Source organism: Protopterus annectens, chromosome 4.part0, assembly GCF_019279795.1.
Source record: "Protopterus annectens isolate FY-2018-M chromosome 4.part0, PAN1.0, whole genome shotgun sequence".
In the NCBI taxonomy this organism is placed as follows: domain Eukaryota; kingdom Metazoa; phylum Chordata; order Ceratodontiformes; family Protopteridae; genus Protopterus; species Protopterus annectens.
In genome coordinates this window covers 977,296,957-977,314,665 of record NC_056733.1, presented here as the reverse complement: position 1 = coordinate 977,314,665, position 17,709 = coordinate 977,296,957, and positions in this window count along the sequence as shown.

Here is a 17,709-nt window from a genome sequence, read left to right as displayed (position 1 = left end):
CTATTTACCTGGACTTTATATTAAAACCTCTAGTGGAGGGGAACCCGTCTTTCATTTTGGATTCTATGGACCTACTATACAAGATTAAGGACATCCCCATCAATGAAGAGGCAACTTTAGTCACCACTGACATTGAAGCATTATACTCAGTGCTACCCCACGACTATTGCATCCAAGCCATGGTGGAAGCATACAACACAGACTGCACAGCACTACCAGCTGAGACAGAAAAGTATAGCCAAATTCTCTCATTAGTCCTCAAGAACAACTTTTTTTGGTTTCAATGGACACATATTCAGGCAGACCACAGGTATCGCAATGGGGGCTGCAATGGCATCCAGCCTCGCAAATACAGCCCTCAGGAAATGGGAGCAAGACTTTATTTATAACTCCACCTACTTTAAGGACATGGCTTGCTACTACCATTTCATTGATATCTTTCTGATTTGGAACGGTAGCACAGGGGGATTAAACGAATTCCTGGACTATATCAACAATATGACCAGCTTCCTGAGATTTACATCCAGAACCAGCCAAGACTGTGTGGAATTCCTCGATCTTCTACTAAAGAAAGATAACAACATGAAGAACCTGTACAGAAAACCCACAAGAGTCAACTTTTTGCTTCATGGAAAAAGCATCTACAAATGAAAAAGAAATGTTGTAAAATCACAAGCTCAGGATTGCCAGGATTTCCTGCATAATTTAAAACAACTAGAAAGAGCCTTTCTAGTCAGAGGATATTACGATCAGATGCTTCACCAAACTCTGAACCCCTTCATCAACAATAGAAAGGGAAACCCGTTTAGGCTACACCAAAGCTCCAGAATCCACAGACCCAATGCAGAAGCATTTAAACTCAATTGCATCCTGGAATTTTCCATGGACTACAGAGAGATATAGAAGGTCATCAGGAACAAATGGCCAATAATCAAAACCAACAGATTCTTTGGACACATTTTTCCTGATACAGCAAACTTCACCATGAAAAGAGGCGCTGATATCACAGACCACATGGAAAGATGCCCTCCTAAGATATACTGCACAACAGGGACATTCCCCTGTGGCAGCCCACCATGCCATTATTGCAGATTTATGGGCAACACTGACCTATTCATGTGCCTCAACAACAAGAATATCTTCACAACCAAGATCTTAGGCAGCTGCACCACTGAGGGGGTAGTCTACAGGCGCAGTGTCACAAATGCGAAGTGTTTTACATCGGGAAAACCATCAATGCCCTCAAAATCAGGATTGCCAAGCACTTGTTCGACATTAGACACCTCAATAAGACAAACCCTCTTGCAGTCCACAGTCCATGCCACCAAGAGACCAGGACATAACACTTTCCATTTCCTTATTCTAGATCTTTTGGAAAAAGACCCTTTATCTGGGGACTTTAATTCAAAACTGGAGAAAACGAACTGCTCTGGCAAATAGAACTCAAAGTCAGAAACCCCCCTGGATATAACACAATGGAATCAGTTATCCCAGTTTTAAACCTGAGGACATTGAACCACACTTTTTATGGATGAACACCCAGAACTTCCGAGGGATTGGACTATGGACACTAACGGTATGTTTATTTATTTATTTATCCCACAAGGCTTGACATTTACCCACTGTTTTTAGGTTCAAGGGTTTAGTAAAACATTTTGGCATTATATTTTTTCATGACACCTGCCTTCTAGATAGATTATAGGGCCTTAAATCAGTTCATTATGGTTTACTTCCTTAAATCAGTTCATTACTGTTTACTTCCTTAAATCAGTTCATTGTGGTTTACTTCCTTAAACCAGTTCATTACTGTTTACTTCCTTAAATCAGTTCATTAGGCTTTACTTCTTTAAATCAGTTCATTACGGTTTACTTCCTTAAATCAGTTCATTATGGTTTACTTTTCATTAATAAGATTTGCAAATGTGTGTCATTTTTTTCTGTTGGTTTTGAGCTTCTGTTTTTTTTTTTTTGGGTTTAATGTAGGATTATTACCAACGTTTTCCATTAAGCCTGCATAGTGGCCGAAGTGATTATACAGCTTTTGAAGAGTTCAGTTTTTTGATTAATCTTAATAAGGTTTCTTTTGTCCCTAATGCTGATGTTAATAAGGTTCATATTACATTAATTCCATAGTTATTATTTTTTTCCCATACAATGCAGATTTCACTTTTAATTTCCTTATTAACTTAAAGAGGATTCTCACACAGGTCCCACCCTCATTCACACACTGGCTGGCTGGGATTAGATTAGGTCACACTGTGTACTCGCTGATTTCCCCACAACACCATAGCTCCACAATCTCTTGTTTCTGGTATAGCCTTCATGTTCAACTAGAGGGACGTCTCCCTATCAACATTTATCTAGTAATATAAGCTCAGCCACTGTCAGGCTCCCACCCGTATGCATTAGCACACATTCAAACCAATGGGGAGCTTTTCCCATTCATATTTGTAATTTCCCAGGGACCACGTAGTTATTCATCCCAGGTTTTCCTCCCAGGAACCCACAGGCGAAAACTTGGCGGTTCTGCCACCAGGCTGAAACGTTATGTCACCACAAATAGATGGTGACTCGTGCTCATTCACACACTCCCCCACTTTTTAGCCATCAGCTCTTTCTTCCTTTTTTTAAAATACAACCCCTAGGCCGGTCCTTGCCATTTTCCCCAATCACTATGCAGCAACCGTAACAAGACACCATGTTAGTAGCACCCCGACCATTAAAGCACTCACAAAGCAACTGTAGCAGTCAACACTTGACCCAGTCCTACTTGGTAGATAAGCCCAAGATCACTACCAAATTAACTAAATACTGTAGTTCTCCAACCTCATCCACCCGACTTTATTGGGTTTATAAATTCTGGAACTCAGGGTTTCCTCATCTACCCGCAACCAACACAGCACTGACATGCTTGTCCACCCTGAGCCCACCCTGGCTAAAAAGATTCACTGACTGGGATTCTCTTTCCAGCCAGCATGCCGAGTTACTTTCATGCTCTTTTGGGCTAGGGTTATGTGGTTGGACTGTTAATTAATTTTAATTTTCAAACTAGTGGAGTTAATTTTATCTGGTTGATCAACTAAAAAAATTTTAATTCATTACCTTTTGGTCACTTTTTACTTTTAGGCTATTATAATTAAAATTTAAAAACTGGTAAATCCTAAGCATATCCTTAGGCAGGGCATGAACATAATTAAGGCGAAAAAATGTTTTATATAAAATGTTTTATATAAAATGTTTTATACAAAATGTTTTATACAAAATGTTTTATATAAAATGTTTTATACAAAATGTTTTATACAAAATGTTTTATATAAAATGTTTTATACAAAATGTTTTATACAAAATGTTTTATATAAAATGTTTTATATAAAATGTTTTATACAGCTCTCCCTCCAAGGTTTAGCTAAACGTTGGCACCTTCCCCATTCTGATACTCAGTTGGACCAGCACCAGATTCTCTGAGCTATTCACTCGTCAAACAATGCTAATGAATCCATTCTACCTGACAGTGGACTTCCACTTTGATTTTGAGCACAAGTACACATCTTCTTTTACAAATGAGCACACTGAATTATGCAGTAACTCTGTAATGTACTTAAGATTGTTTTATTTGGTAGTGTGTTTATGTTAGTTGTTTCATTTTTATTTTACGCGATATGATGCCACCTGTAATTTACTTTTTTTTATGTTTCCATACTACACTTCACCTTCCAAACCCACTGGCATGTAAGATAAGAAACCATTCAGCTGGCATCAAACAGCCGCACTCAATCTTTTCCCCTGTTGAATTAAATGCATATTAATGACATGCAGGTTTAAAACCTACCCGAAGAAGACTGTACAACTAAAAAAGGGAAGAAAAGACGCTCTGTGACCTTAAAACATATTTATAGATCACTCCATCATTTTATTTTTATTTCTATTTATTTATTTGATTTTAGGCTAGATTAATTTGCTTTTGCTTGTCATTTTAAGGCAACTATATATACTAACTTTGCAAATGGTGCCAAAACCTGCACTCTAATACTCGAACTTGTAAAATACACTGCATAACTAATAGTAAGCATCTCCAATAGCCGATTCCCTCTGAGTTTTTTCACCATAATCCCCAAGACCCAATTACTCATGTAGCTCTCTCTGAAGAAGAATATTTTATTTGATTTCATCTATTTGAAAACAGTAGTCGAAAGCGCCGGAAAACCCAGAATCCCCCTGGCATACCTATGCCGTAACACCCAAGAGCAGTCAGGGGCATTTTCTATAGTATCCAAGAAGCTATAAAAGGAACTTTAATCATGTTAGTAGGGAACGCATTGACCTTTTTTATAAATGTTTCACATATGGTCTCAACTAACTATTTTACTTCTCAGATAATGGTGACACCACAAAAATGGCTAAAATCTTAAAGTTTTTTTAAAGATAAACTGTGTAACCACCAAAGGTACAGACATTGCAAGGTACCCTAAACATGACAGCACTCCAATGTAGATATTTTTATACAGAAAACAAGAGTGGAATTATAACTAAAGGAAAAAAAGTAGAATAGTACTTTATTACAAACCTGTTTCACACATTAAGAATGCATTGCTTAATACTTGGATTGGCACCAAACTTGTTAAAATGGACATGTAGATAATAATAATTTGAAACATTTGTAAAGCAAGTTTTTTAAGAACTGTCTGCAAGAAATGTAAAACAGTTGGTAAATAAAGTGTAATGATGTGCTGATGTAAACTACAGGACACACATGGTTCACAACTAGGTCCACCATCCATACAAGGGACAATTGTTCGAAATAAAGGGAATTTCCACCTCTCACACCCCCACAAATGATTGGCCCAGGCCTGGAGAACCGCTCCGTGACTTTTCCTTAAATTGTAACTTGCCAACTGCTATCAGATCATTCTGACTAGCGCTTGCAGAGCAAACATCTGTAATATTTGAAGCTCAATAAAGGACTCCAGAGAGGAACTTAACAGGGACTCCAGCTTGATTCTTTATTTGTGCAAGATTGCAGCTTTGTCAACCAACACTATACTAATGGCCCTTATCAGGGCTGATTTTAAGAATGAGACTGACTATCCTAATTATCCGCTCAAAAGTGCTTATCAGGGCTAACGCTTAGACTGGCAAGACTCCCATCACAGCAGTTCACATAAAAAGCCCCCTGGGTTTGGTGATCAGGGAACTTGATATACACAGGACCACCAAGGCCATGGACTATACTCACCAGCCCTTTTCAGGGCTAATATAGGGGATCTGAGCATTCGGGCCCTGCCTATCTGAGTCTGTGACCACAGCCCTTTTAAGGGCTCTTACCTTCCCCAGGGCCAAAGGGCCATGGAAACTGGACTGGATTGCAGCCATTATCAGGGCTCCTTCTGAGAGCTTCCATGAGAGAGCCCCCAAGTTCATACCTCACTATTACAACAACCCTTTATCAGTGCTAAAACTCCCTAGTGGGCTCTTTCCCTGAAACATAAAGGGAAACCAAAAAGCCCTTTTCAGGGCTAAACATACCTCAACGGCTCACTTTTAGGGCCCTCTGGATTCACACAACAGCCCTTCTAAGGGCTCAAACAGCTTTGTAAAGGCTAAACTCTTTAAAAAAAGCACCTTCTAAAACCTGCCAGGTGCTGAACTGAGATTTCACACAGTGATAGGAGTTTTCTACTAAAAATCACAAGAGGAATTAAAACCCCACAGGTGGATATAACACTTACTAATAAGCCAAGGAGGAAAGAAATATGGTTTTCCATGCTCACTTGACCCACTATAGCTAATACACTGGCCCTTACATATAAGGCTAATCAAAATTATGGGACTGTAATTTCCTTGGTCAGTAGATGGTCCCCATTTATGCAGCGGGATGACTGCTGCTGTCCTTTAATCGATCAGGACAAAGCGAGTCCAGGGACTGTGGTTAAATAGAGCTCCTAATAGGCCTGATAAGTCCTGATTTACGATGTTTAAGAGACAACCTGTGATATCATCAGGCCCCATTGAAGCTGCGTTTTTATCTTTGGAGAGCACAGTGGTATATGCTGTTGTGTGTTTTTTTATTATTTGTAATTTTCAATATTTTGTTTTGACTTTTTTTGCTCCTTTGCTTGTGGATTCTGTTAAGCGACTATTCTATGTACGCATGATTCTATTTTATGTACAGATGATTCTATTCTATGTACACATGATTCTATTCTATGTACGCATGATTCTATTCTATGTACGCATGAGACTATTTTATGTACGGATGATTCTACTCTATGTACGGACGATTCTATTCTAAGTACACATGATTCTATTCTATGTATGCATGATTCTTTTCTATGTATGCATGATTCTATTCCATGTAAGGATGATTCTATTCTATGTACGCATGACTGTATTCTTTGTACGGATGATTCTACTCTATGTACGCATAATTCTTTTCTATGTAAGCATGATTCTATTCTATGTACGCATGATTCTTTTCTATGTATGCATGATTCTATTCTATGTACACATGATTCTGTTCTATGTATGCATGATTCTTTTCTAGGTACATATGAATCTATTCTATGTATGGATGATTCTATTCTTTGTACAGATGATTCTATTCTATGTATGCATGATTCTATTCTATGTACGGATGATTCTATTCTATGTATGCATGATTCTATTCTATGTACGCATGATTCTATTCTATGTACGCATGATTCTGTTCTATGTATACATGATTCTTTTTTAGGTACGTATGAATCTATTCTATGTATGGATGATTCCATTCTATGTAGGGATGATTCTATTCTATGTACGCATGATTCTATTCTATGTACGGATGATTCTATTCTATGTACGCATGATTCCATTCTAGGTACGGATGATTCTCTTCTATGTATGGATGATTCGATTCTATGTACGCATGATTTTATTCTATGTACGCATGATTATATTCTATGTACGTATGATTCTATTCTTTGTATGCTTGATTCTATTCTATGTACAGATAATTCTATTCTATGCATGGATGCTTCTTTTTCATGTATGGATGATTCTATTCTGTGTACACATGATTCTATTCTATGTATGCAGGATTCTATTCTATGTACGCATGATTCTGTTCTATGTATGCATGATTCTTTTTTAGGTACATATGAATCTATTCTATGTACGGATGATTCCATTCTATGTAGGGATGATTCTATTCTATGTACGCATGATTCTATTCTATGTACAGATGACTCTCTTCTATGTGCAGATGATTCTATTCTATGTACGGATGATTTTATTCTATACACAGATGACTCTATTTTATGTATGGATGATTCTACTCTATGTACGCATGATTCTACTCTATGTACGGATGACTATTCTATGTACGGATGACTCTACTCTATGTACACATGATTCTACTCTATGTACACATGATTCTATTCTATGTACGCATGATTCTATGCTATGTATGCATGATTCTATTCTATGTACGGATGACTCTATTCTATGTACGGATGATTCTACTCTATGTAAGCATGATTTTATTCTATGTACGCATGATTCTATTCTATGTACGCATGATTCCATTCTAGGTACGGATGATTCTATTCTATGTCCGGATGATTCTATTCTATGTACGCATGATTCTGTTCTAGGTACAGATGATTCTACTGTATGTATGGATGATTCTATTCTATGTACGCATGATTTTATTCTATGTACGTATGATTCTATTCTATGTATGCATGATTCTATTCTTTGTATGCTTGATTCTATTCTATGTACAGATAATTCTATTCTATGCATGGATGCTTCTATTTCATGTATGGATGATTCTATTCTATGTACGCATGATTCTATTCTATTCTATGTATGGATGATTCTATTCTATGTACGCATGATTCTATTCTATGTACGGATGATTCTTTTCTATGTACAGATCATTATTTTCTATGTACGTATGATTCTGTTTTATGTACGCATGATTCTATTCTATGTACGCATGATTCTATTCTATGTATGGATGATTCTATTCTACATACGGATGATTCTATTCTATGTATGGATGATTCTACTCTATGTACGGATGATTCTATTCTATGTACACATGATTCTGTTCTATGTAAGGATGATTCTATTCTATGTATGCATGATTCTGTTCTATGTACGGATGAGTCTATTCTATGTACGGATGATTCTTTTCTGTGTATGGATGATTCTATTCATTGTACGGATGATTCTATTCTATGTACGGATGATTCTATTCTATGTACGCATGATTCTATTCTATGTACCCATGATTCTATTCTATGTATGAATGATTCTATTCTATGTCCGTATGATTCTCCTCTATGTATGCATGATTCTATTCTATGTATGGATGATTCTATTCTATGTATGGATGATTCTATTCTATGTACAGATGATTCTATTCTATGTATGGATGATTCTTTTCTATGTACGCATGATTCTATTCTTTGTATGCATGATTCTATTCTATGTACGGATGATTCTGTTCTATGTACAGATAATTATTTTCTATGTATGGATGATTTTATTCTATGTATGCATGATTCTATTCTATGTACAGATTGTAATATTCTGTGTACGGATGATTCTATTCTATGTATGCATGATTCTATTCTATGTATTCATTATTCTATTCTTTGTACGCATGTTTCTATTCCATGTACGGATTATTCTATTCTACGTATGGATGATTCTACTCTATGTATGCATGATTGTCTTCTATGTATGCATGATTCTGTTCTACGAAACAATGATTCTATTCTATGTACGGATGATTCTATTCTATGTACGCATGATTTTATTCTAGGTATGCATGATTCTATTCTATGTATGGATGATTCTATTCCATGTATGGATGATTCTATTCTATGTATGTATGATTCTATTCTATGTATGGATGATTCTATTCTATGTACGCATGATTCTATTCTATGTACGGATGATTCTATTCTATGTACGGATGATTCTATTCTATGTACAGATCATTCTTTTCTATGTAAGGATGATTCTATTCTATGTACGCATGATTCTATTCTATGTACGGATGATTCTATTCTGTGTACGGATGATTCTATTCTATGTACGGATGATTCTATTCTATGTACGCATAATTCTATTCTATGTACGCATGATTCTATTCTATGTAAGGATGATTCTATTCTATGTATGGATGATTCTACTCTATGTATGGATGATTCTATTCTATGTACACATGATTCTATTCTATGTACGGATGATTTTATTCTATGTGCGCATGATTCTATTCTATGTATGCATGATTCTATTCTATGTACGGATGAGTCTATTCTACGTACGGATGATTCTTTTCTATGTACGGATGATTCTATTCTATGTACGGATGATTCTATTCTATGTACAAATTATTCCCTTTTATGTACGGATGACTCTATTCTATGTACGGATGATTCTACTCTATGTACGCATGATTCTATTCTATGTACGCATGATTCTATTCTATGTACGCATGATTCTATTCTATGTATGCATGATTCTATTCCATGTACAGATGATTCTATTCTATGTACGGATGATTCTACTCTATGTACGGATGATTCTATTCTATGTATGCATGATTCTATTCTATGTACGGATGATTCTATTCTATGTACAGATGATTCTATTCTATGTACGCATGATTCTATTCTATGTACGCATGATTCTATTCTATGTATGCATGATTCTGTTCTATGTAGGAATGATTCTATTCTAGGTACGCATGATTCTTTTCAAGGTATGCATGATTCTATTCTATGTATGGATGATTCTTTTCTGTGTACGGATGATTCTATTCTATGTACGGATGATTCTATTCTATGTACGGATGATTTTATTCTATGTACGCATGATTCTATTCTATGTATGCATGATTCTATTCTATGTACGGATGATTCTATTCTATGTAGACATGATTCTATTCTATGTACGGATGATTCTGTTCTATGTACGCATGATTCTATTCTATGTACGGATGATTCTATTCTATGTAGACATGATTCTATTCTATGTACGGATGATTCTGTTCTATGTAGTGATCATTCTTTTCTATTAACGGATGATTTTATTCTATGTACGCATGATTCTATTCTGTGAACAGATTGTAATATTCTGTGTACGGATGATTCTATTCTATGTATGGATTATTCTATTCTATGTACTCATTATTCTATTCTATGTACGCATGATTCTATTCTATGTACGGATGATTCTATTCTACGTATGGATGATTGTATTCTATTTACAGATGATTCTACTCTATGTACGGATGATTCTGTTCTATGTGCACATGATTCTGTTCTATGTACGGATTATTTTTTTCTATGTGCGAATGATTCTATTCTATGTACGCATGATTCTATTCTATGTACTGATGAGTCTATTCTATGTACGGATGATTCTTTTCTATGCATGAATGATTCTGTTCTATGTACGGATGATTCTATTCTATGTACAGATGATTCTACTGTATGTACGCATGATTTTCTTCAATGTACGCATGATTCTATTCTATGTACGGATGATTCTATTCTATGTACGCATGATTCTATTCTATGTACGGATGATTCTATTCTATGTACGAATGATTGTATTCTATGTACGGATGATTCTATTCTATGTACACATGATTCTATTCTATGTACGGATGATTCTATTATATGTACGCATAATTCTATTCTATGTGCGGATGATTCTATTCTATGTACGCATGATTCTATTCTATGCACGAATGATTCTATTCTATGTACGGATGATTCTATTCTATGTACAGATGACTCTACTGTATGTACGCATGATTCTATTCTATGTATGCCTGATTGTATTCTATGTATGGATGATTCTATTCTATGTACACATGATTCTATTCTATGTACGGATGATTCTATTCTATGTACGCATGATTCTATTCTATGTACGGATGATTCTATTCTATGTAGACATCATTCTATTCTATGTACGGATGATTCTGTTCTATGTACTGATCATTCTTTTCTATGTCCGGATGATTTTATTCTATGTACGCATGATTCTATTCTGTGAATGGATTGTAATATTCTGTGTATGGATGATTCTATTCTATGTATGGATTATTCTATTCTATGTACTCATTATTCTATTCTATGTACGCTTGATTCTATTCTATGTATGGATGATTCTATTTTACGTATGGATGATTGTATTCTATTTACAGATGATTCTACTCTATGTACGGATGATTCTATTCTATGTACACATGATTCTATTCTATGTACGGATGATTTTTTTCTATGTGCGCATGATTCTATTCTATGTACGCATGATTCTATTCTATGTACGGATGAGTCTATTCTATGTACGGATGATTTTTTCTATGCACGAATGATTCTATTCTATGTACGGATGATTCTATTCTATGTACAGATGACTCTACTGTATGTACGCATGATTCTATTCTATGTACGCCTGATTGTATTCTATGTACGGATGATTCTATTCTATGTACGCATGATTCTATTCTATGTACGGATGATTCTATTCTATGTACGAATGATTGTATTCTATGTACAGATGATTCTATTCTATGTACACATGATTCTATTCTATGTACGGATGATTCTATTATATGTACGCATAATTCTATTCTATGTACAGATGATTCTATTCTATGTACGCATGATTCTATTCTATGCACGAATGATTCTATTCTATGTACGGATGATTCTATTCTATGTACAGATGACTCTACTGTATGTACGCATGATTCTATTCTATGTATGCCTGATTGTATTCTATGTATGGATGATTCTATTCTATGTACGCATGATTCTATTCTATGTACGGATGATTCTATTCTATGTACGAATGATTGTATTCTATGTACAGATGATTCTATTCTATGTACACATGATTCTATTCTATGTACGGATGATTCTATTATATGTACGCATAATTCTATTCTATGTGCGGATGATTCTATTCTATGTACGCATGATTCTATTCTATGTACGTATGATTCTATTCTAGGTACGCATGATTGTATTCTATGTATGGATGATTCTATTCTATGTGCACATGATTCTGTTCTATGTACGCATGATTTTAGTCTATATACATGATTCTATTCTATGTACGGATGATTCTATTCTATGTACGGATGATTATACTCTATGTATGGATGACTCTATTCTATGTACAGATGATTCTACTCTATGTACGCATGATTCTATTCTATGCACACATGATTCTATTCTATGTATGCATGATTCTGTTCTATGTACGGATGATTCTATTCTATGTACGGATGATTCTATTCTATGTATGCATGATTCTATTCTATCTACGCATGATTCTGTTCTATGTATGCATGATTCTGTTCTATATATGGATGATTCTATTCTATGTATGCATGATTGTATTCTAGGTACGCATGATTCTATTCTATGTACGGATGATTCCATTCTATGTACGGATGATTCTATTCTGTGTATGCATGATTCTATTCTATGTACGGATGATTCTTTTCTATGTATGGATGATTCTATTCTATGTACGGTTGATTCTATTCTATGTACGCATGATTCTACTCTATGTATGCATGATTCTATTCTATATATGCATGATTCTATTCTATGTGTAGATGATTCTATTCTATGTACGGATGATTCTATTCTATGTATGGATGATTCTATTCTATGTACGGATGATTCTACTCTATGTATGGATGACTCTATTCTATGTACTGATGATTCTACTCTATGTACGCATAATTCTATTCTATGTAAGCATGATTCTATTCTATGTATGCATGATTCTATTCTATGTACGTTTGATTCTATTCTATGTATGCATGATTCTATTCTATGTATGCATGATTCTAGTCTCTCTATGCATGATTCTGTTCTATGTATGCATGATTCTGTTCTATATACGGATGATTCTATTCTATGTATGCATGATTGTATTCTAGGTATGCATGATTCTATTCTATGTACGGATGATTCTATTCTATGTACGCATGACTGTATTCTTTGTACGGATGATTCTACTCTATGTACGGATGATTTTATTCTATATACAGATGACTCTGTTTTATGTATGGATGATTCTACTCTATGTACGCATGATTCTACTCTATGTACGGATGACTATTCTATGTACGGATGACTCTACTCTATGTACACATGATTCTACTCTATGTACACATGATTCTATTCTATGTACGCATGATTCTATGCTATGTATGCATGATTCTATTCTATGTACGGATGACTCTATTCTATGTACGGATGATTCTACTCTATGTAAGCATGATTTTATTCTATGTACGCATGATTCTATTCTACGTACGCATGATTCCATTCTAGGTACGGATGATTCTATTCTATGTACGGATGATTCTATTCTATGTACGCATGATTCTATTCTAGGTACGGATGATTCTATTCTATGTATGGATGATTCTATTCTATGTACGCATGATTTTATTCTATGTACGCATGATTATATTCTATGTAAACATGATTCTATTCTTTGTATGCTTGATTCTATTCTATGTACAGATAATTCTATTCTATGCATGGATGCTTCTTTTTCATGTATGGATGATTCTATTCTATGTACACATGATTCTATTCTATGTACGCAGGATTCTATTCTATGTACGCATGATTCTGTTCTATGTATGCATGATTCTTTTTTAGGTACGTATGAATCTATTCTATGTACGGATGATTCCATTCTATGTGCAGATGATTCTATTCTATGTACGGATGATTTTATTCTATACACAGATGACTCTATTTTATGTATGGATGATTCTATTCTATGTACGCATGATTCTACTCTATGTACGGATGACTCTATTCTATGTACGGATGACTCTACTCTATGTACACATGATTCTACTCTATGTACACATGATTCTATTCTATGTATGCATGATTCTATGCTATGTATGCATGATTCCATTCTATGTACGGATGACTCTATTCTATGTACGGATGATTCTACTCTATGTAAGCATGATTTTATTCTATGTACTCATGATTCTATTCTATGTAAGCATGATTCCATTCTAGGTACGGATGATTCCATTCTATGTATGGATGATTCTATTCTATGTATGCATGATTCCGTTCTAGGTACAGATGATTCTACTGTATGTATGGATGATTCTATTCTATGTACGCATGATTTTATTCTATGTACGTATGATTCTATACTATGTACGCATGATTCTATTCTTTGTATGCTTGATTCTATTCTATGTACAGATAATTCTATTCTATGCATGGATGCTTCTATTTCATGTATGGATGATTCTATTCTATGTACGCATGATTCTATTCTATTCTATGTATGGATGATTCTATTCTATGTACGCATGATTCTATTCTATGTACGGATGATTCTTTTCTATGCACACATGATTTTATTCTATGTACGGATGATTCTATTCTATGTACAGATCATTATTTTCTATGTACGTATGATTCTGTTTTATGTACGCATGATTCTATTCTATACACGCATGATTCTATTCTATGTATGGATGATTCTATTCTACGTATGGATGATTCTATTCTATGTATGGATGATTCTACTCTATGTACGGATGATTCTATTCTATGTACACACGATTCTGTTCTATGTAAGGATGATTTTATTCTATGTACGCATTATTCTATTGTATGTATGCATCATTCTATTCTGTGTACGGATGAGTCTATTCTATGTACGGATGATTCTTTTCTGTGTATGGATGATTCTATTCTATGTACGGATGATTCTATTCTATGTACGGATGATTCTATTCTATGTACGCATGATTCTATTCTATGTACCCATGATTCTATTCTATGTATGAATGATTCTATTCTATGTCCGTATGATTCTACTCTATGTACGCATGATTGTATTTTATGTACGGATGATTCTATTCTATGTATGCCTGATTCTATTCTATGTACAGATGATTCTATTCTATGTATGGATGATTCTTTTCTATGTACGCATGATTCTATTCTTTGTATGCATGATTCTGTTCTATGTATGGATGATTCTATTCTATGTACGGATGAGTCTCTTCCATGTACGGATGATTTTGTTCTATGTACGCATGATTCTATACTATGTACGGATTGTAATATTCTGTGTACGGATGATTCTATTCTATGTATGGATGATTCTATTCTATGTACGCATAATTCTATTCTATGTGCGCATGATTATATTCTATGTACGGATGATTCTATTCTACATACGGATGATTCTACTCTATGTACGCATGATTGTCTTCTATGTATGCATGATTCTGTTTTACGTAACGATGATTCTATTCTATGTACAGATGATTCTATTCTCTGTACGCATGACTCTATTCAATGTACGCATGATTCTATTCTATGTACGCATAATTCTATTCTATGTGCGGATGATTCTATTCTATGTACGCACAATTTTATTCTAGGTATGCATGATTCTATTCTATGTATGGATGATTCTATTCCATGTATGGATGATTCTATTCTATGTATGTATGATTCTATTCTATGTATGGATGATTCTATATTATGTACGCATGATTCTATTCTATGTACGGATTAATCTATTCTATGTACGAATGATTCTATTCTATGTACGGATGATTCTATTCTTTGTACAGATCATTCTTTTCTATGTACGGATGATTCTATTCTATATACGCATGATTCTATTCTATGTATGGATGATTATATTCTGTGTACGGATGATTCTATTCTATGTACGGATGATTCTATTCTATGTACGCATAATTCTATTCTATGTGTGCATGATTCTATTCTATGTAAGGATGATTCTATTCTACATACGGATGATTCTACTCTAAGTACAGATGATTCTATTCTATGTACACATGATTCTATTCTATGTACGGATGATTTTATTCTATGTGTGCATGATTCTATTCTATGTATGCATGATTCTATTCTATGTACGGATGAGTCTATTCTACGTACGGATGATTCTTTTCTATGTACGGATGATTCTATTCTATGTATGGATGATTCTATTCTATGTACAAATTTTTCCCTTTTATGTACGGATGACTCTATTCTATGTACGGATGATTCTACTCTATTTACGCATAATTCTATTCTCAGTACGCATGATTCTATTCTATGTACGCATGATTCTATTCTATGTACGGATGATACTATTCTATGTATGGTTGAATCTCCTGTATGTATGGATGACTCTGTTCTATGTACGCATGATTCTATTCTATGTATGCATGATTCTATTCCATGTACAGATGATTCTATTCTATGTACGGATGATTTTACTCTATGTACGGATGATTCTATTCTATGTACGCATGATTCTATTCTATGTACGGATGATTCTATTCTATGTACAGATGATTCTATTATATGTATGCATGATTCTATTCTATGTACGCATGATTCTATTCTATGTATGCATGATTCTGTTCTATGTAGGAATGATTCTATTCTAGGTACGCATGATTCTATTCAAGGTATGCATGATTCTATTCTATGTATGGATGATTCTTTTCTATGTACAGATGATTCTATTCTATGTACGCATGATTCTATTATATATTATATCATGATTCTCACATCATACCATTACATAAAGGAGGACACTCCTTTGAACATTCTAACTACAGGCCCATAGCCCTATTGTCCCCACTCGCAAAAATAATGGAAAAATGTGTCCACCATCAGTTAATGAATCACCTAATACAAAATAACATTCTGACAAACTGTCAACATGGCTTTAGGCCCTATCATAGCACAACTACTGCTCTGCTCTCCTTTACAGATATTATTAACAATAATCGCAACAATAATATCCTGTCTTCTGCACTCTTCATTGACCTGTCCAAAGCCTTCGACATGGTTAACCACTCTCTCCTATTAAAAATTCTCAAATCTCTTTCCTTAGGACCTGAAGCTATCCACTGGTTCAGTTCATATCTCACTAACAGGAAACAGGCTGTCCTCTGGGATAACAAACTCTCATCTCTTCTACCAATCTCACTTGGGGTCCCCCAAGGCTCTATTCCTGGACCACTTCTTTTCTCCCTCTTTATAAATGACTTACAATTAGCCATTCCACAGGCTACTTGCATTCAATATGCTGATGACTCCACACTTATTTGCTCTGCTAAATCCATTTCTGAACTTCAAACTAACACTCAAGCTGCATTTTCTAAAGTCGAAACTTGGTTCCTAAAACGTTGTCTACTCCTAAACGCAAAAAAGACCAAACTACTACTCTTTAAGCCTACTACCAGATCCCTTACATTTTACTTCTCTATCGTGTCGAATAATGGAACCACTATATCACCTGACTCTACTACCAAATTGCTAGGTGTCACGATTGATAACAATCTCTCCTTCGACTTTCATATCAATAATACCATTAAATCTGTAAACAGGAAACTTGGCTCTCTATATAGAATCAAAACTTTTTTAACCTTCCCAGCAAAAGTGAATCTTGCCCACTCACATCTTATTTCCAAACTTCTCTATGCCTCACCTATCTACACTAATCTCAAGAAAAACAATCTCTCTAAACTGTCTACCACTTACAATAACATAGCTAGATTTGTTACTGGAAAACAATTTAGAACCCACCATTGTCTGAATCTGCAACAACTTAACTTGCTTGAACTGACAAACATGTTGCCCTTTTACCAAC